Source organism: Salmo trutta, chromosome 13, assembly GCF_901001165.1.
Source record: "Salmo trutta chromosome 13, fSalTru1.1, whole genome shotgun sequence".
Taxonomy (NCBI): Eukaryota; Metazoa; Chordata; class Actinopteri; order Salmoniformes; family Salmonidae; genus Salmo; species Salmo trutta.
Window position 1 is genome coordinate 72,640,709 of NC_042969.1, and position 22,072 is coordinate 72,662,780.

Here is a 22,072-nt window from a genome sequence, read left to right on the forward strand (position 1 = left end):
TTCCACTGTCTTAGTTTTAATCCACTCCTCCTGTGTTCCAGTGCTGTCTGGAGGAACGTATGCACATCTCATCTCTAGTGCCCCCAGCCCCCCTGCTCCTCTCCTCCCCACACCTCCCCAATTCTACCTTTGTATTTACGCTTCAAATCAGATTTTGTTCTGCCTTATAACACCATAGAAAGTGGCAGCAGTCAAGTGTATCTGTAGGCTGTTACTATCTGTAGCAGGCCCACAACTGTTCCCTGAGCGTTGGTGAAGACTCCCAGGACAAAACTCACTGTCATGTTAATCCAAGCTTTGATAAATAGGATGGATATGTAGACTGTACTCATCTGTAGACCGTACCCAGCCCTGCAACGTCTGCATACAGTAAAAGGACAAGTTATTATCAGAAACGACACAGATGACAGCGTCTCACAATTGAGAAGTTGGTAGATTAACTAGCTTTTGGTTTCTATTGTGGTTAATGTCATATTGTTGAATCTGGCGTTAAACTAGTTTAAAGGGTAATCTAAATAAAGGACTACAGGGGGTTAGGCTTGGCAGTGGCTGTAATTGAAAAGAAAAGCCTTTGATATCAGGCTTCTTTCCCCTAATGTATTTCATCTTTATAATCTACATCATACATCTGAAGCTGTAATAATAGGAAATACATCAAACCTGCCATGCTATAGGAGATTGACATTCTGCTTATTCAATTCCAGGTATTTTCCTTTAGACTCACTATCCACCTCTCAGAGAAATAATTATCATCACATCTCCCCTCCTGGTCCATGACAAATTCAGTTTTCTTCTAAAACGCTGAAATGTGTACACCAGGATATCAGTGGCTTTCTCCCCATTGTGCATACATAGGGGGACAATAGTGATCTGAGGATGCTCCTGAGTTTGGTTGCTTAGTTTGGCTGACAACAGAGAGAGAGCGAGCAGAGCAGGAGGGGAGTCCTCCCTGAGCTGTAAAGACGCAAGAAAATCTTATTGCTTTTTTCATTACATAGAAAATGACATTGCTCTCTCCCAAAACGACTTACATTCTCCTGCTCTGGGTCGGCTACCTCCGTGGTCAGCCAGCGATCTAAGTCTAACAGAGAAAGAGAGGGGAGAGAAAGTGTGTGTGTGTGTGGAGACTGAAATTCAGTGGTTGGCCTGCATATATGCTGAACCTTGCCATGGCATGACAAACCCTACCAGAACCTTCTGATCTCATTTCATTAGAAAATAACCAACCTTTCACAGTGAATTCCTGCATGGGAACATTGTGGGGCTCAGCCTGTTGCACATGAAAAGTGACAGATTGATAATTTATTTTAAAATCAAAGGAGTTATAGGCCTGCCAGTATTCCAGTCATCCTATTTACATACCAATTAACAGTCTTAATGGCTGCAATTTCTTCTGATTAATTATATTACCATGTACAGTACCAGTCAAAAGTTTGGACCACATACTCATTCCAGGGTTTTTCTTTATTTTTACTTTTTTCTACATTGTATTTTAATAGGGAAAACATCAAAACTATGAAATAACACATATGGAATCATGAAGTAACCAAAAAAGTGTTAAACAAATCAAAATAGATTTTATATTTGAGATTCTTCAAAGTAACCACCCTTTGCCTTGATGACAGCTTTGCACACTCTTGGCATTCTCTCAACCAGCTTCACCTGGAATGCTTTTCCAACAGTCTTGAATGAGTTCCCATATATGCTGAGCACTTGTTGGATGCTTTTCCTTCACTCTGCGGTCCAACTCATCCCACACCATCTCATTTGGGTTCAGGTCTTGGGATTGTGGAGGCCAGGTCATCTGATGCAGCACTCCATCACTCTCCTTCTTGGTCAAATAGCCCCTACACAGCCTTGAAAAACTCCTGGCCCTAGAGAGGATGAAAACATTAAAAGTCTTTACACAAAACAGACAACAACTGTGATTGGACAAAAACTAACAGGGTTGAGCTCGCTGTATGCAGTGTTTCATCGTGTAGACCTTCACATCTATAATTAAAAAGGTACTCATACAGCATGTCATCACTATTGTGGGGATTTATTAATGCCTGTCAATCATTTGGAAATATAAAGGCCTAGGTTGCCTAGGCACCCGAAGTGAGAATATAAACCAAATTCGATCACATTCAAATTTTCTCAGAACAGAAATAAATGGGGCTATTTTAGGCTATACGTAGATATCTTAAACTATAAAAACCTGACGTTTCCCGTGGCCCAGATGGGATCAGCGCGCATAGGCTTCTCTAGGCTACCGGCAGCTATGGTTGTTATCAGTAGGCTACAGCTGACCAGACTGAAGCACAGACTAATTGTGCATGTTGACAAATCATGAGGCATTTAATTTTTTGGGTGGCGGGTATGAGAATCCAAATAAAACAGCTCGTCGCAGTGAATTCACTTAAACCCACATTTTCAGTCACTATTTGCTTTTACCACGTAATCAATCAAATGTATTTAAATCAATCAAATTTATTTATAAAGCCCTTTTTTACATCAGCCGATGTCAAAGTGCTATACAGAAACCCAGCCTAAAATCCCAAACAGCAAGCAATGCAGATGTAGAAGCACACTGGCTAGGAAAAACTCCCTAGAAAGGCAGGAACCTAGGAAGAAACCTAGAGAGGAACCATGCTCTGAGGGGTGGCCAGTCCTCTTCTGGCTGTGCCGGGTGGAGATTACAACAGTACAGGGCCAAGATCTTCAAATAATAATCACAGGGGTTGTAGAGGGTGCAACAGGTCAGCACCTCAGGAGTAAATGTCAGTTGGCTTTTCATAGCCGATCATTGAGAGTTAGAGACAGCAGGTGTGGTAGAGGGAGAGAGAGAGAGTCAAAAACAGCAGGTACGCGACAGGTAGCACATCAGGTGAACAGATCAGGGTTCCATAGCCGCAGGCAGAACAGTTGAAACTGGAGGAGCAGCACGACCAGGTGGACTGTGGACAGCAAGGAGTCATCAGGCTAGGTAGTTCTGAGGCATGGTCCTAGGGCTCAGGTCCTCCGAGATAATTAGAGGGAGCATACTTAAATTCACACAGGACACTGGATAAGACAGGAGAAATACTCCAGATATGACAGACTGATCCTAGCCCCCCGACACTAAATATTGCAGCATAAATACTGGAGGCTGAGACAGGAGGGGACGGGAGACACTGTGGCCCCGTCCAACGATACCCCCGGACAGGGCCAACCAGGCAGGATATAACCCCACCCACTTTGCCAAAGCACAGCCCCCACACCACTAGAGGGATATCTTCAACCACCAACGTACTACCCTGTAGACAAGGCTGAATATAGCCCACGAAGATCTCCCCCACGGTACAAACCCGAGGGGGGCTCCAACCCAGACAGGAAGATCACGTCAGTGACTCAACCCACTCAAGTGACGCAACCCTCCTAGGGATGGTATGGAAGAGCACCAGTAAGCCAGTGACTCAGCCCTTGTAATAGGGTTAGAGGCAGAGAATCCCAGTGGAGAGAGGGGAACCGGCCAAGCAGAGACAGCAAGGGCGGTTCGTTGCTCCAGTGCCTTTCCGTTCACATTCACACCCCTGCGCCAGACTACACTCAATCATAGGACCTACTGAAGAGATGAGTCTTCAATAAAGACTTTAAGGCTGAGACCGAGTCTGCTTCTCTCACATGGGTAGGCAGACCATTCCATAAAAATGTAGCTCTATAGGAGAAAGCCCTGCCTCCAGCTGTTTACTTAGAAATTCTAGGGACAATTAGGAGGCCTGCGTCTTGTGACCGTAGCGTACCAGTAGGTATGTACGACAGGACCAAATCGTAAAGATAGGTAGGAGCAAGCCCATGTAATGCTTTGTAGGTTAGCAGTAAAACCATGAAATCAGGCCTAGCCTTAACAGGAAGCCAGTGTAGAGAGGCTAGCTTTGGAGTAAAATGATCAGATTTCTAGCAACCGTGTTTAGCACTAACTGAAGTTAATTTAGTGCTTGTCCGGGTAGCCGGATAGTAGAGCATTGCAGTAGTCTAATCTAGAAGTGACAAAAGCATGGATACATTTTTATGCATAATTTTTGGACAGAAAGTTTCAGATTTTTGCAATGTTACGTAGATGGAAAAAAGCTGTCCTTGAAACGGCCTAGATACAGTTGAAGTCAGAAGTTTACATACACCTTAGCCAAATACATTTAAACTCAGTTTTTCACAATTCCTGACATTTAATCCTAGTAAAAATGCCCTGTTTTAGGCCAGTTAGGATCACCACTTTATTTTAAGAATGTGAAATGTCAGAATAATAGTAGAGTGATTTATTTCAGCTTTTATTTCTTTCATCACATTCCCAGTGGGTCATAAGTTTACATACACTCAATTAGTATTTGGTAGCATTGCCTTTAAATTGTTTAACTTGGTCAAACATTTCGAGTAGCCTTCCACAAGCTTCCCACAATAAGTTGGGTGAATTTTGGCCCATTCCTCCTGACAGAGCTGGTGTAACTGAGTCAGGTTTGTAGGCGTCCTTGCTCGCACAAGCTTCTTCAGTTCTGCCCACAAATTTTCTATGGGATTGAGGTCAGGGCTTTGTGATGGCCACTCCAATACCTTGACTTTGTTATCCTTAAGCCATTTTGCCACAACTTTGGAAGTATGCTTGGAGTCATTGTCCATTTCAAGACACATTTTTCGACCAAGCTTTAACTTCCTGACTGATGTCTTGAGATGTTGCTTCAATATATTCACATCATTTTCCATCCTCATTCATGCCATCTATTTTGTGAAGTGCAAAATAGCAAAGCACCCCCACAACATGATGCTGCCACCCCCGTGCTTCACGGTTGGGATGGTGTTCTTCGGCTTGCAAGTCTCCCCCTTTTTCCTCCAAACATAATGATGGTCATTATGGCCAAACAGTTCTATTTTTGTTTCATCAGACCAGAGGACATTTCTCCTAAAAGTATGATCTTTATCCCCATGTGCAGTTGCAAACCATAGTCTGGCTTTTTTATGGCGGTTTTGGAGCAGTGGCTTCTTCCTTGCTGAGCGGCCTTTCAGGTTATGTTGATATAGGACTCGTTTTACTGTGGCTATAGATACTTTTGTACCGGTTTTCTCCAGCATCTTCACAAGGTCCTTTGCGGTTGTTCTGGGATTGATTTGCACTTTTCGCACTAAAGTACGTTAATCTCTAGGAGACAGAACACGTCTCCTTCCTGAATGGTATGACGGCTGCGTGGTCCCATGGTGTTTATACTTGCGTACTATGGTTTGTACAGATGAACGTGGTATCTTCAGGCGTTGCTCCCAAGGATGAACCAGACTTGTGGAGGTCCACAATTTTTTTCTGAGGTCTTGACTGATTTCTTTTGATTTTCACATGATGTAATGCAAGGAAGCACTGAGTTTGAAGGTAGGCCTTGAAATACATCCACAGGTACACCTCCAATTGACTGAAACGATGTCAATTAGTCTATCAGAAGCTTCTAAATCCATGACATAATTTTCTGGAATTTTCCAAGCTGTTTAAAGGCACAGTCAACTTAGTGTATGTAAACGTCTGACCCACTGGAATGGTGATACAGTGAATTATAAGTGAAATAATCTGTCTGTTAACAATTGTTGGACAAATTACTTGTGTCATACACAAAGTAGATGTCCTAACCGACTTGCCAAAACTGTAGTTTGTTAACAAGAAATTTGTGGAGTGGTTGAAAAACGAGTTTTAATGACTCAAACCTAAGTGTACGTAAACTTCCGACTTCAACTGTATGTTTGTCAAAAGAGAGACCAGGGTCCAGGGTAACTCTGAGGTCCTTCAGTTTTATTTGAGATGACTGTATAACCATTAAGATTAATTGTCAGATTTCTTGGGACTTAGAACTAGCATCTCTGTTTTGTCCGAGTTTAAAAGTAAAACATTTTCCGCCGTCCACTTCCTTATGCCTGAAACACAGGCTTCCAGGTAGGGCAATTTTGGGGCTTCACCATGTTTCATCGACATGTTCAGCTGTGTATCGTCCGGATAGCAATGAAAGTTAACATTATGTTTCCGAATTACATCACCAAGAGGTAAAATATATAGTGAAAACAATAGTGGTCCTAAAACGGAACCTTGAGGAACACCAAAATTTACAGTTGATTTGTCAGAGGACAAATCATCCACAGAGACAAACTGATATCTTTCTGACAGATAAGATCTAAACCAGGCCAGAATTTGATTTGCATGATATTTATAAAAATGAAGCCTGGTTTGTTGTAATGTTGGTTTGTTGTAATGTGGTAAGGTAGGCCTACTATACTTTTATCTTGGTATGAGAGGGTTCATTTTTGATAGGCTATGTTCCGTGATGAAGACATGCTGTTATAGCTACTCTGTGCTTTTGTCTTGAAGTAATATGTAATGAGTGTAGCCTACAGACAATAAAATAATCCCTTTAATTGTCTTCACATACATGCTTGTGTATTGTTGCATTATTCAAGAGTGTAATATATTTTACAGGAACAGTTCTGTCGTTGTTGAATAGTTTGTGCTTACTGGCTAGTGGCTACTGTGATATTTACAGTCAATATGAGCTGCGGAGCAAGAATGTGGCGTTGCCAGCCACACGAAAGGAAAGGCGATGATGTAATGTGAATTGAAGAGTAGAATTGTCTTTCGCCACCCTGCTCCTCAGCTTCTCCTTCATATCTCCTAGTGTCACACTCCTAATGGAAACAATTACACTAGTTTACATTAACATAAAACACCGGCGACACATTGGTGTGCTTGTCTCCATGGAAATACGACATGAGAGGGACATCTCCTACATGCAGGGGGCTCTGGTTGCAAGCCTTCAATATTATGTTAGGGAGGGAGAGAGAAGGAGTGACCGAGAGAGAGGAGAGAGAAGGAGAGAGAGAGAAAGATGGAGAGAGCGGGCTGGAGAAAGAGTGAGAAAGAAATAGAGAGAGAGAGAAAGAGTGTCCAGTCAGCCCAGGGTGCTGTAGTAAAGCACCATGGAAGGGCACGTCTCATCTAGACTGGGATGGGAGCGTTAAAGTCCTATAAATTAAAGGGTTTTTGTGAACGGGGCGGGGCCTTTCCCACAGCTCACGTCTACACAAACACTGAGAATTAATCACCAGTCGTGGTCAATGTGACACAATCTCCTCCGCGTTGCCTGAATAAATCTCCCCAGGCCCGGCGACAGCATCACATCACCACAATATCCAGCCAGGCTGTTTCTTCTCATCGCCAGCACCGAGTCACAACCACGACACGCCTTATTCCTGATATTTCTGCGTTATGTGTTTTTATTGGCCGTGGTGTTGTCGTGGTGGCCTTCTGGGATAAGTGTGGTGTGAATTGTGTGGCAACCATCAATGTAGTAGCAGTACCTTGAGGAGGTTCAGGGCTGATAGAATATGTATGGCTCGGTTGAATCGCTGTCTTCCCTGTCTCCCCAGACCTCCATCACGCCACATGACCACCTCATTAATATGTAGCTGGGCAGACAGACAAATAGTCAGACGGACAGACAGACACCAGGAGTTGTTTTTGTCTGTGAGTGTCTCCGTCATATGTTCTGATAAAGAGATACTGCTACTGCTGCTTCTTTGTACTGTCTGTGTACTGTCTGTGTACCGTCTGTGTACGGTCTGTTGTTTAGGATGAACGGGGGACTGTTTTATCACTTATCATATCACATTTTAACTTTGTATTTGATGAAAAAAATAAAAAATGTATTTCACCTTTATTTAACCAGGTAGGCTAGTTGAGAACAAGTTCTCATTTACAACTGCGACCTGGCCAAGATAAAGCAAAGCAGTGCGACACAAATAACAACACAGAGTTACACATGGAATAAACAAACATACAGGCAATAATACAATAGAGAAAGTCTATATACAGTGTGTGCAAATGAGGTAGGATAGTGGCAAAATTATTACAGTATGTCAAATTAAACACTGGGGTGATAGATGAGTGTGCAAGTAGCGGTACTGGGGTGCAAAGGAGCAAAATAAATAACAATATAGTGATGAGGTAGTTGGATGGGCTATTTACAGATTGGCTATGTACAGGTGCAGTGATCTGTGAGCTGCTCTGACAGCTGGTGCTTAAAGCTAGTGAGGGAGATATGAGTCTCCAGCTTCAGAGATTTTTGCAGTTCGTTCCAGTCATTGGCAGCAGAGAACTGGAAGGAAAGGCGGCCAAAGGAGGAATTGGCTTTGGGATTGACCAGTGAAATATACCTGCTGGAGCGCATTCTGCGGGTGGGTGCTGCTATGGTGACCAGTGAGCTGAGATAAGGCGGTGCTTTACCTAGAAACGACTTATAGATGACCTGTGGGTTTGGCGACGGATATGAAGCGAGGGCCAGCCAACGAGAGCGTACAGGTCGCAGTGGTGGGTAGTATATGGGGCTTTGGTGACAAAACGGATGGCACTGTGATAGACTGCATCCAATTTGCTGAGTAGAGTGTTGGAGGCTATTTCGTAAATGACATCGCCGAAGTCAAGGATCGGTAGGATAGTACGTTTTACGAGGATGTGTTTGGCAGCATGAGTGAAGGATGCTTTGTTTCGAAATAGGAAGCTGATTCTAGATTTAATTTTGGATTGGAGATGCTTAATGTGAGTCTGGAAGGAGAGTTTACAGTCTAACCAGACACCTAGATATTTGTAGTTGTCCACATATTCTAGGTCAGATCCGTCCAGAGTAGTGATGCTGGACTGGTGGGTAGGTGTGGGCAGCGATCGGTTGAAGAGCATACATTTAGTTTTACTTGCATTTAAGAGCAGTTGGAGGCCACGGAAGGAGAGTTGTATGGCATTGAAGCTCGTCTGGAGGTTAGTTAACACAGTGTCCAAAGAAGGGCCAGAAGTATACAGAATGGTGTCATCTGCGTCGAGGTGGATCAGAGAATCACCAGCAGCAAGAGCGACACCATTGATGTATACAGAGAAAAGAGTCGGCCCGAGAATTGAACCCTGTGGCACCCCCATAGAGACTGCCAGAGGTCCGGACAACAGGCCCTCCGATTTGACACACTGAACTCTGTCAGAGAAGTAGTTGGTGAACCAGGCGAGGCAGTCATTTGAGAAACCAAGGCTGTTGAGTCTGCCGATAAGAATGTGGTGATTGACAGAGTCGAAAGCCTTGGCCAGGTTGATGAATACAGCTGCACATTATTGTCTCTTATCGATGGCGGTTATGATGTCGTTTAGGACCTTGAGCATGGCTGAGGTGCATCCATGACCAGCTCTGAAACCAGATTGTATAGCGGAGAAGGTACGGTGGGATTCGACATGGTCGGTGATCTGTTTGTTAACTTGGCTTTCGAAGACCTTAGAAAGATAGGGTAGGATAGATAAAGGTCTGTAGCAGTTTGGGTCTAGAGTGTCTCCCCCTTTGAAGAGGGGGATTACCGCGGCAGGTTTCCAATCTCAGACGATACGAAAGAGAGGTTGAAAAAGCTAGTAATAGGGGTTGCAACAATTTCGGAGGATACTTTTAGAAAGAGAGGGTCCAGATTGTCTAGCCCTGCTGATTTGTAGGGGTCCAGACTTTGCAACTCTTTCAGATCATCAGCTGTCTGCATTTGGGTGAAGGAGAAATGGGGAGGCTTGGGCAAGTTGCAGTGAGGGGTGCAGGGCTGTTGACTGGGGTAGGGGTAGCCAGGTGGAAAGCATGGCCAGCCGTAGAAAAATGCTTATTGAAATTCTCAATTATAGTGGATTTATCGGTGGTGACAATGTTTCCTAGCCTCAGTGCAGTGTGCAGCTGGGAGGAGGTGTTCTTATTCTCCATGGACTTTAGTGTCCCAGAACTTTTTGGAGTTTGTGCTACAGGATGCAATTTTCTGTTTGAAAAAGCTAGCCTTTGCTTTCCTAACTGCCTGTGTATTTTGGTTCCTAACTTCCCTGAAAAATTGCATATCATGGGGGCTATTCGATGCTAATGCAGTACGCCACAGGATGTTTTTGTGTTGGTCAAAGGCAGTCAGGTCTGGACTGAACCAAGGGCTTTATCTGTTCCTTGTTCTATGTTTTTTTGAATGCGGCATGCTTATTTAAGATTATTTTTTAAAGAATAACCAGGCATCCTCTACTGACGGAATGAGGTCAATATCATTCCAGGATACCTGGGCCAGGTCGATTAGAAAGGCCTGCTCGCTGAAGTGTTTTAGGGAGTGTTTGACAGTGATGAGGGGTGGTCGCTTGACCGCAGACCCATTACGGACACAGGCAATGAGGCAGTGATCGCTGAGATCCTGGTTGAAGACAGCAGGTGTATTTGGAGGGCAAGTTGGTTAGGATGATATCTATGAGGGTGCCCGTGTTTAAGGATTTGGGGTTGTACCTGGTGGGTTCATTGATAATTTGTGTGAGATTGAGAGCATCAAGCTTAGATTGTAGGATGGCTGGGGTGTTAAGCATGTCCCAGTTTAGGTCACCTAACAGTACGAGCTCTGAAGATGGATGGGGGCCAATCAATTCGCATATGGTATCGAGGGCAGAGGGTGGTCTATCGCAAGCGGCAACGGTAAGAGACTTGTTTCTGGAGAGGTTAATTTTTAAAAGTAGAAGCTCAAATTGTTTGGGCACAGACCTGGATAGTAAGACAGAACTCTGCAGGCTATCCCTGCAGTAGATTGCAACTCCGCCTCCTTTTGGCAGTTCTATCTTGTTGGAAAATGTTACAGTTAGGGATGGAAATTTCAGGGGTTTTGGTGGTCTTCCTAAACCAGGATTCAGACATGGCTAGGGCATCTGGGTTGGCAGAGTGTGCTAGGGCAGTGACTAAAACAACTTAGGGAGGAGGCTTCTAATGTTAACATGCATGAAACCAAGGCTTTTATGGTTACAGAAGTCAACAAATGAGAGCGCCTGGGGAATGGGAGTGGTGCTGGGGGCTGCCGGGCCTGGATTAACCTCTACATCACCAGAGGAACAGAGGAGGAGTAGGATAAGGGTACGGCTAAAGGCTATAAGAACTGGTCGTCTAGTACGTTCAGAACAGAGAGTAAAAGGAGCAGGTTTCTGGGCACGGTGGAATAGATTCAAGGCATAAAGTACAGACAAAGGTATGGTAGGATGTGAATACATTGGGGGTAAACCTGTGCATAGAGTGAGGATGAAGAGATATTGTCTCTAGAAATATCATTTAAACCAGGTGATGTCACCGCATGTGTGGGAGGTGGAACTAAAGTGTTAACTAAGGCGTATTGAGCAGGGCTAGGGGCTCTACAGTGAAATAAGGCAATAATTACTAACCAAAGCAGCAATGGAGAAGGCATATTGACGTTAGGAAGAGGCATGCGTAGCCAAGTGATCATAGGCGTCTAGTGAGTGGCTTCAGGCAGCTAGCTGGCCGGGCTAGCAAGCTAGCAGAAGGGCTTTTGAGGGACGTCGCGACGGAAGAAAGTCTGTTGTGGCCCCCTCGTGCTGTGTTTTGTGTCATTTTATTTGATTGATGTCCTAAAGGTCTGAGCTCAGAAACCACCACAAATATTATGACCCCCACTTCATGTAACATTAAGGGACTACTTATTGTTAGTCAAAAGGATTAATGGCTCTCTTGTACCAGACAACTTACAGCACCTGGTATTCCCAGGTGGTCTCCTGTACTAACCAGGCCTGACCCTGAACAGGCGTGTTCAGGTTGGTATGGCCACAAGCTTATTTTTTTACCCCGCTCTTCTCCCTGTATTAGTTCCCTTGGCTCATCTCTGCAACTCCTCAATGTGCTTGGGAGAGGCAAAGGTGGAGTCACGCGTCCTCCGAAACATGACCCGCCTGGCCATTTACTTCTTATCACACTGCTCGCTTGACCCGGATGTCAGCCGCACTAATGTGTCGGAGGAAACACTTACCCAAACCTCTGCTTTTCACTGAGCTCCTGGTGTGAGAGACAGAGAGAGAACCTCTCAGACAGAACCATATAGTATAAATGTGATATCTTGCCCATTCCTCAGAAGGTCGCTTTGTTCAAACTGAACAGCGTTCAGAGAAACAGAACGAGCCTGTGTCTCCTGTTACCAGGCTAAGTAACGGGCAGTGGGCTTGTGTTTCCAGATTAGGTTTTACTCCCCTTGTCAGGAGAGGGGCGAACACGCACACAAACGCACGGACCCACACACAGTTCTGTTCTGTTGCTAAGAAGTAGACAATACTGTAGGTAGAAGTCCATTATGTTTTCCCACAAGGCTAAAGTAACTGTATTGTATCGTCAGTTTGCTCTACTGACAATGAGTAGTATGTTTGGAAGCTCAGTTTACTGTATATCATATACTGGAATTGTCCTGAGAGCAGAAACTCTCACACACACACAGCTGAAACCCTTGTTTATAGTGTTCAAATAAAATGATAATTAAACGTTTTTAGCTCGTAATAAGCTTATCTGGGGGCTGACTGCAGAACCTAATCTGATCTGTTTCTCATGTTTAGGCTGTCAGTGAAGTGTGCAGATTTACATACATTTACATCGCTGCTCCTGTAAGTGCCAGGCCTTAGTGATGATGAGTCGATAATATCCCCTAATCCCTATTGTACTGGGACTAAGGATGGCCATATTCCCTGGGCAGCATAGGTGGGTGTAGGAAGGGAGTGTGTTGTTCTGTGTAGTGCTTGTCCCTTGGCTTCTTATTCTAGATTTGACTATATGACTTCTTGCTGTTGGCCTTCCTTCTATAAACTGGCAAATGCAGATGAGGTAATCTGACACATGAGGTAATCTCTTGCAGTTCTTGGCCTGGTTTATAACAGAAATGACCAGTTACTGAACCTTGACCGCTGATCCCCATTGTCCATGTATTGAAGCGTAACCACTTCTCTCACCATTTAAGTTGTCCGCTCTCCTATTAATACCTGCTCATTGTCTTGGCTGTCAGCACTGTGCACCACACACACAGCAGCGATCTCCACTGTTTTCCATTGAACCCTGAATCAGTCTGGTACATACTGCTCATCCTTCCTCCCAGCTAGGCCCTCAGAGGAGATGTTTCCTGTCCATTTTACTGTTTTGTTTTGATGCGGCTGACATTAATTGCATTGTTTTCCACAGAGAGTGGTGCAGCCCAGAGCTCCTTGTTTAATCACCAGTGATAAAAGTGAATGAAGCGTGAGGCGGGCTAGGAGACGTACTGGCTGGCTGCTACAGAGGAAGGGGACCAATCTCCCTCTCTCACATCCCAATCCAGATTGGAGTGCAAGGAAACAAACGACTCATATATGGGAATACCGACAGTTTACAGTCACCACCCACAGACAGAATCCCATGTATCCTCTATCCTTGAGATAAGTGCTTCTACCTCCTAATGCCGTATATAGGATTTCACACAATAGAATGTGAGGCAGTTAAACGATGAAGGTGCTTCCAGGCGATGGGCTTGAGCCCTGACACTGGCTGTCATTTCCAATTCTCCTATGACAAGGGCACACTCCAACACTCAGGTAGAATTTACAAACAAAGCATGTGTTTAGTGAGTCCGCCAGATCAGAGGCAATAGGGATGACCAATGATGTTCTTTTGGTAAGTGTGTTTATTAGATCATTTTCATGTACAGCTAAGGATAAAAAATGTAACGAGTACTTTTGAGTGTCAGGGAAAATGTACATTATTTTCTATAGGAATACAGTGAAGTAAACATTGTCAAAAATATAAATAGTAAAGGACAGATACCCCCAAAAACGACTTAAGTAGTAGTATTTTTTACTTTAGTAGTTTACACAACTGTGTACAGGCTTCCTTCTTTTTACTCTGTCAATTAGGTTAGTATTGTGGAGTAACTACAATGTTGTTGATCCATCCTCCGTTTTCTGCTATTACAGCCATTAAACTCTGTAACTGTTTTAAAGTCACCATTGGCCTCATGGTGAAATCCCTGAGAAGTTTCCTTCCTATCCTGCAAATTAGTGAGGAAGGACGCCTGTATTTTTCTAATGACTGGGTGTATTGATACACATCCAAAGCCTAACTAATAACTTCATCATGCTCAAATGGATATGTCTGCTTTTTTATTTTGACCCATCTATATTATTATAACAGTATTATTGCACAGTGAGTCCATGCACTTATTATGTGACTTGTTAAGCAAACGTTTACTCCTGAACTTATTTAGGCTTGGCATAAGAAAGTGGTGAATACTTATTGACTAAAGACATTCCAGCTTTTCATTTTTTATTAATTTGTACAATTTTCCTTAGGTAAATAATTTAGCTTGGCTGATTTAAAAATAATTTGTTTGTGTATTTTTGTGTGTTTCTCCATTTTGCCTGGCGTTCATGATTGTGATAGGGAAGAGTTACTTTTTGTTGTCACTGCTTTGTTGTCACTGCTTTCCTCAGTAAGGAAGTTCCATTTTCTGTCTCACTGAATGACAGGCAGTAGATATCGTTCTCTCTGTTGGTCTGTCTGACTCTCCCCGGGGTCCTGGTGAATTTACCCAAGTGTTGGATTGCATCCCTTCCATTTTCCCCTGGTTACAAAACACAATCTACCTGTGTCTGTCTGCCAGGCAGTGTCTCCCACCACCCCAAGCTTGTATTCCCTCCAGCCCTCCGGTAATACATTTTGCAGTTCCAATTATATTTCCAGCGTAAGCAAAACATGCTGTCAACAAACTTCCCACAACCACCTGAAAGAGAAATTGGCAGCAGGGAACAGAGTCAGCAACAAATGCCGCTGGCTTTAATTGAGAGACTGCCAGGACCTGCCAAGCAATTGCTTGCTGTATAACGTATAGGTTTGTGTGTGTATTTGTATGTGTGTGTCTGTGCAAGTGTATACAATTTCGACCAGAGTATTGATAACTGTCCATTGTGGTTGAGGGTCCATACGTCTTGATCTGAAGCCGTCTGACTGCACAGTATCAAGACTCAATGTTAAAACTGCTTTATATTAGAAGCATAACATAGTGGCATCTCAAGCTGGTTTCACAAACATTGTGGCCCTTTCACTTTTGAGGGTTGCCAACTAGTCAACTGAAGTCCTCGTGTGTGTGTGTGTGTGTGTGTGTGTGTGTGTGTGTGTGTGTGTGTGTGTGTGTGTGTGTGTGTGTGTTCTCATCCGATGCAGATCTGTGCATCATTAAAAAGCTGTAAGAGATACTGGGTTGCATCTCCAGAAGGTGGGGATTACTGGCCCCTGCAAATAGGAAACATACATCTCCAACCCCCCTACCTCCACCTCCTCACTGCTCTACGCCCCTACCTCTACCTCCTCACTGCTCTACGCCCCTACCTCCACCACCTCACTGCTCTACGCCCCTACCTCCACCACCTCACTGCTCTACCCCCCTACCTCCACCACCTCACTGCTCTACGCCCCTACCTCTACCTCCTCACTGCTCTACCCCCCTACCTCCACCTCCTCACTGCTCTACGCCCCTACCTCTACCTCCTCACTGCTCTACCCCCCTACCTCCACCACCTCACTGCTCTACGCCCCTACCTCTACCTCCTCACTGCTCTACCCCCCTACCTCCACCCCCTCACTGCTCTACCCCCCTACCTCTACCTCCTCACTGCTCTACCCCCCTACCTCCACCCCCTCACTGCTCTACCCCCCTACCTCCACCACCTCACTGCTCTACGCCCCTACCTCTACCTCCTCACTGCTCTACCCCCCTACCTCTACCTCCTCACTGCTCTACGCCCCTACCTCCACCACCTCACTGCTCTACCCCCCTACCTCTACCTCCTCACTGCTCTACGCCCCTACCTCTACCTCCTCACTGCTCTACGCCCCTACCTCTACCTCCTCACTGCTCTACGCCCCTACCTCTACCTCCTCACTGCTCTACCCCCCTACCTCTACCTCCTCACTGCTCTACGCCCCTACCTCTACCTCCTCACTGCTCTACCCCCCTACCTCCACCACCTCACTGCTCTACGCCCCTACCTCTACCTCCTCACTGCTCTACCCCCCTACCTCTACCTCCTCACTGCTCTACGCCCCTACCTCTACCTCCTCACTGCTCTACGCCCCTACCTCTACCTCCTCACTGCTCTACGCCCCTACCTCTACCTCCTCACTGCTCTACCCCCCCTACCTCTACCTCCTCACTGCTCTACCCCCCCTACCTCCACCCCCTCACTGCTCTACCCCCCTACCTCTACCTCCTCACTGCTCTACCCCACCCTACCTCCACCCCCTCACTGCTCTTACCCCCTACCTCCACCCCTCACTGCTCTACGCCCCTACCTCTACCTCCTCATTGCTCTACCTCCCTAACCTCTACCTCCTCACTGCTCTACGGCCCCTACTCCACCACCTCATGCTCTACCAATACCTACCTCCACGCTCTACGCCCCCTACCTCTACCTCCTCACTGCTCTACGCCCCTACCTCTACCTCCTCACTGCTCTACGCCCCTACCTCTACCTCCTCACTGCTCTACCCCCTACCTCTACCTCCTCACTGCTCTACGCCCCTACCTCTACCTCCTCACTGCTCTACCCCCCTACCTCCACCACCTCACTGCTCTACGCCCCTACCTCTACCTCCTCACTGCTCTACCCCCCTACCTCTACCTCCTCACTGCTCTACGCCCCTACCTCTACCTCCTCACTGCTCTACGCCCCTACCTCTACCTCCTCACTGCTCTACGCCCCTACCTCTACCTCCTCACTGCTCTACCCCCCTACCTCCACCACCTCACTGCTCTACGCCCCTACCTCTACCTCCTCACTGCTCTACCCCCCTACCTCTACCTCCTCACTGCTCTACCCCCCTACCTCCACCCCCTCACTGCTCTACCCCCCCTACCTCTACCTCCTCACTGCTCTACCCCCTACCTCCACCCCCTCACTGCTCTACCCCCCTACCTCCACCTCCTCACTGCTCTACCCCCCTACCTCTACCTCCTCACTGCTCTACCCCCCTACCTCCACCCCCTCACTGCTCTACCCCCCTACCTCTACCTCCTCACTGCTCTACCCCCCCTACCTCCACCTCCTCACTGCTCTACCCCCCTACCTCTACCTCCTCACTGCTCTACCCCCCTACCTCCACCCCCTCACTGCTCTACCCCCCTACCTCTACCTCCTCACTGCTCTACCCCCCTACCTCCACCTCCTCACTGCTCTACCCCCCTACCTCTTAACCTACTCACTGCTCCTACCCCCCCTACCTCTAACCTCCTCACTGCTCGAACCCCCCTACCTCCACCCCCTCACTGCTCTAATACGCCCCTACCTCCACCCCCTCACTGCTCTACGGCCCCTACCTCTAGCCACCTGGCTCACTGCTCTAACCCCTACCTCTACCTCCTAACTGCTCTAAGCCCCTACCGCCTACCTCCTACACTGCTCTACCCCCCTACTCCACTACCCCTCACTGCTCTAACGCCCCTAGCCTCGAACTCCTCACGGCTCTACCCAAACCCCTACCTCCACCACCTCACTGCTCACGCCCCGACCTCTACCGGCCTAACTGCTCTACGCCCCTACCTCTACCTCCTCAACTGCCTAACCCCCCTACCTCTACCTGTCCTCACTGCTCTAACGCCCCTACCTCTACCAGCCTCACTGCTCTACCCCCCTACCTTCTACCTCCTCACTGCTACCTACCGCCCCTACCTCTAACCCTCCTCAACTGCTCGAACGCCCCTACCTCTACCTCCTCACGGCTCTACTACGCCCCTACCTCTAACTCCTCAACTGCTCTACGCCCCTACCTCTACCTCCTCACTGCTCTACGCCCCTACCTCTACCTCCTCACTGCTCTACGCCCCTACCTCTACCTCCTCACTGCTCTACCCCCCTACCTCCACCACCTCACTGCTCTACGCCCCTACCTCCACCACCTCACTGCTCTACCCCCCTACCTCCACCACCTCACTGCTCTACGCCCCTACCTCCACCACCTCACTGCTCTACGCCCCTACCTCTACCTCCTCACTGCTCTACCCCCCTACCTCCACCACCTCACTGCTCTACCCCCCTACCTCCACCACCTCACTGCTCTACGCCCCTACCTCTACCTCCTCACTGCTCTACGCCCCTACCTCTACCTCCTCACTGCTCTACGCCCCTACCTCTACCTCCTCACTGCTCTACGCCCCTACCTCCACCACCTCACTGCTCTACCCCCCTACCTCCACCACCTCACTGCTCTACCCCCTACCTCCACCACCTCACTGCTCTACCCCCCTACCTCCACCACCTCACTGCTCTACCCCCCTACCTCTACCTCCTCACTGCTCTACCCCCCTACCTCCACCACCTCACTGCTCTACGCCCCTACCTCCACCATCTCACTGCTCTACGCCCCTACCTCCACCATCTCACTGCTCTACCCCCCTACCTCCACCACCTCACTGCTCTACCCCCCTACCTCCACCACCTCACTGCTCTACGCCCCTACCTCCACCACCTCACTGCTCTACGCCCCTACCTCCACCACCTCACTGCTCTACGCCCCTACCTCCACCACCTCACTGCTCTACGCCCCTACCTCCACCACCTCACTGCTCTACGCCCCTACCTCCACCACCTCACTGCTCTACGCCCCTACCTCCACCACCTCACTGCTCTATGCCCCTACCTCCACCACCTCACTGCTCTACGCCCCTACCTCCACCACCTCACTGCTCTACGCCCCTACCTCCACCACCTCACTGCTCTACGCCCCTACCTCCACCACCTCACTGCTCTACCCCCCTATCTCCACCACCTCACTGCTCTACCCCCCTATCTCCACCCCCTCACTGCTCTACGCCCCTACCTCCACCACCTCACTGCTCTACGCCCCTACCTCCACCACCTCACTGCTCTACGCCCCTACCTCCACCACCTCACTGCTCTACGCCCCTACCTCCACCACCTCACTGCTCTACGCCCCTACCTCCACCACCTCACTGCTCTACGCCCCTACCTCCACCACCTCACTGCTCTACCCCCCTACCTCCACCACCTCACTGCTCTACGCCCCTACCTCCACCACCTCACTGCTCTACGCCCCTACCTCCACCACCTCACTGCTCTACCCCCCTATCTCCACCACCTCACTGCTCTACCCCCCTATCTCCACCCCCTCACTGCTCTATGCCCCTATCTCCACCCCCTCACTGCTCTACGCCCCTATCTCCACCCCCTCACTGCTCTACGCCCCTACCTCCACTCCCTCACTGCTCTACGCCCCTATCTCCACCCCCTCACTGCTCTACCCCCCTACCTCCACCACCTCACTGCTCTACGCCCCTATCTCCACCCCCCTCACTGCTCTACGCCCCTACCTCCACTCCCTCACTGCTCTACGCCCCTATCTCCACCCCCTCACTGCTCTACCCCCCTACCTCCACCACCTCACTGCTCTACCCCCCTATCTCCACCCCCTCACTGCTCTACGCCCCTATCTCCACCCCCTCACTGCTCTACGCCCCTACCTCCACTCCCTTACCGCTCTACGCCCCTACCTCCACTCCCTCACTGCTCTACGCCCCTACCTCCACTCCCTCACCGCTCTACGCCCCTACCTCCACCCCCTCACCGCTCTACCCCCCTACCTCCACTCCCTCACCGCTCTACCCCCTTACCTCCACTCCCTCACCGCTCTACCCCCCTACCTCCACTCCCTCACCGCTCTACCCCCCTACCTCCACTCCCTCACCGCTCTACGCCCCTACCTCCACTCCCTCACTGCTCTACGCCCCTACCTCCACCACCTCACTGCTCTACGCCCCTACCTCCACCACCTCACCGCTCTACGCCCCTACCTCCACCCCCTCACCGCTCTACCCCCCTACCTCCACTCCCTCACCGCTCTACGCCCCTACCTCCACTCCCTCACCGCTCTACCCCCCTACCTCCACCCCCTCACCGCTCTATGCCCCTACCTCCACCACCTCACCGCTCTACCCCCCTACCTCCACTCCCTCACCGCTCTACGCCCCTACCTCCACCACCTCACCGCTCTACGCCCCTACCTCCACTCCCTCACCGCTCTACGCCCCTACCTCCACCACCTCACCGCTTGCCCAAGTCTTTATTTTCAGCCTCACTATCCCCTCCAGTCTGTAGCTTCAACTTCTCCATCCCCTCACTTGTCCCCTCACTGTCCCCTCTCCAACCCTCACTGTCCCCTCTCCAACCCTCACTGTCCCCTCTCCAACCCTCACTGTCCCCCTCCAGTCTGTAGCTCCACTACAGTCGTGGCCAAAAGTTTTGAGAATGACACAAATATTAATTTAGATATTTTTGTCAGATGTTACTATGGAATACTGAAGTATAATTACAAGCATTTCGTATGTGTCAAAGGCTTTTATTGACAATTACATGAAGTTGATGCAAAGAGTCAATATTTGCAGTGTTGACCCTTCTTTTTCAAGACCTCTGCAATCCGCCCTGGCATGCTGTCAATTAACTTTGTGGGTTTTTGTTTGTCCACCCGCCTCTTGAGGATTGACCACAAGTTCTCAATGGGATTAAGGTCTTGGTAGTTTCCTGGCCATGGACCCAAAATATCGATGTTTTGTTCCCCGGGCCACTTAGTTATCACTTTTGCCTTATGGCAAGGTGCTCCATCATGCTGGAAAAGGCATTGTTTGTCACCAAACTGTTCCTGGATGGTTGGGAGAAGTTGCTCTCGGAGGATGTGTTGGTACCATTCTTTATTCATGGCTGTGTTCTTAGGCAAAATTGTGAGTGAGCCCACTCCCTTGGCTGAGAAGCAACCCCACACATGAATGGTCTCAGGATGCATTACTGTTGGCATGACACAGGACTGATGGTAGCACTCACCTTGTCTTCTCCGGACAAGCTTTTTTCCGGATGCCCCAAACAATCAGAAAGGGGATTCATCAGAGAAAATGACTTTACCCCAGTCCTCAGCAGTCCAATCCCTGTACCTTTTGCAGAATATCAGTCTGTCCTTGATGTTTATCCGGGAGAGAATTCTTTGCTGCCCTTCTTGACACCAGGCCATACTCCAAAAGTCTTCGCCTCACTGTGCGTGCAGATGCACTCACACCTGCCTGCTGCCATTCCTGAGCAAGATCTGTACTGGTGGTGCCCCGATCCCGCAGCTGAATCAACTTTAGGAGACGGTCCTGGCGCTTGCTGGACTTTCTTGGGCGCCCTGGAGCCTTCTTCACAACAATTGAACTGCTCTCCTTGAAATTCTTGATGATCTGATAAATGGTTGATTTAGGTGCAATCTTACTGGCAGCAATATCCTTGCCTGTGAAGCCCTTTTTGTGCAAAGCAATGATGACAGCACGTGTTTCCTTGCAGGTAACCATGGCTGACAGAGAAAGAACAATGATTCCAAGCACCACCCTCCTTTTGAAGCTTCCAGTCTGTTATTCGAACTCAATCAGCATGACAGAGTGATCTCCAGCCTTGTCCTCGTCAACACTCACACCTGTGTTAACGAGAGAATCACTGACATGATGTCAGCTGGTCCTTTTGTGGCCGGGCTGAAATGCAGTGGAAATGTTTTTGGGGGATTCAGTTCATTTGCATGGCAAAGAGGGACTTTGCAATTAATTGCAATTCATCTGATCACTCTTCATAACATTCTGGAGTATATGCAAATTGCCATCATACAAACTGAGGCAGCAGACTTTGTGAAAATTAAATTTGTGTCATTCTCAAACCTTTTGGCCACGACTGTACATTTCAAAGCAGGTTAACAGCAGTAGCGGCAGGCATTATGATGACATTAGTCATTGTGCCTGGCCTATGTCTCTGTATTAAGCCCTCTCTTCAGACCTCTGGATGGACAGTTAAAGCTGCGGTGGCTGCACCAATTAGCTGAAATGGCGTTTAATGTCAGAGTAGCCCGACCAGCTCAGGTTTAACACTCTGACACGGGGGCTTTTAACTGGAGGTAGAGGCCATACTGAGAAGAGTGTTTTAACTGTTGCCCTGTGTGTGTGTGTGTGTGTGTGTGTGTGTGTGTGTGTGCGTGCGTGCGTGCGTGCGTGCGTGAGAGAGAGAGAGAGCTGGCTAATTAATTCTTCGGCACATCTGAATGCATTAGGAGATGTCCGTCACTATGCTACTCGGTGCAAATGGCTGCTAAAGTGGCCGCTTTGCATCGATCTGAACCTCGCACCCTCTGTGAGGACAGTTCTCTGGCCTCATAACTCTCTCTCTCTGTCGCTGTCTCTCTTTCTTTCT

General features: G+C 48.1%; 1 protein-coding gene across 1 annotated transcript in view; it reads left to right on the top strand.

Annotated features, from left to right (window-relative positions):
• LOC115206486 (RNA-binding protein Musashi homolog 2) overlaps positions 1-22,072 on the top strand; it is a 406,246-nt gene that overhangs the window by 183,184 nt on the left and 200,990 nt on the right. The window lies entirely within an intron of this gene.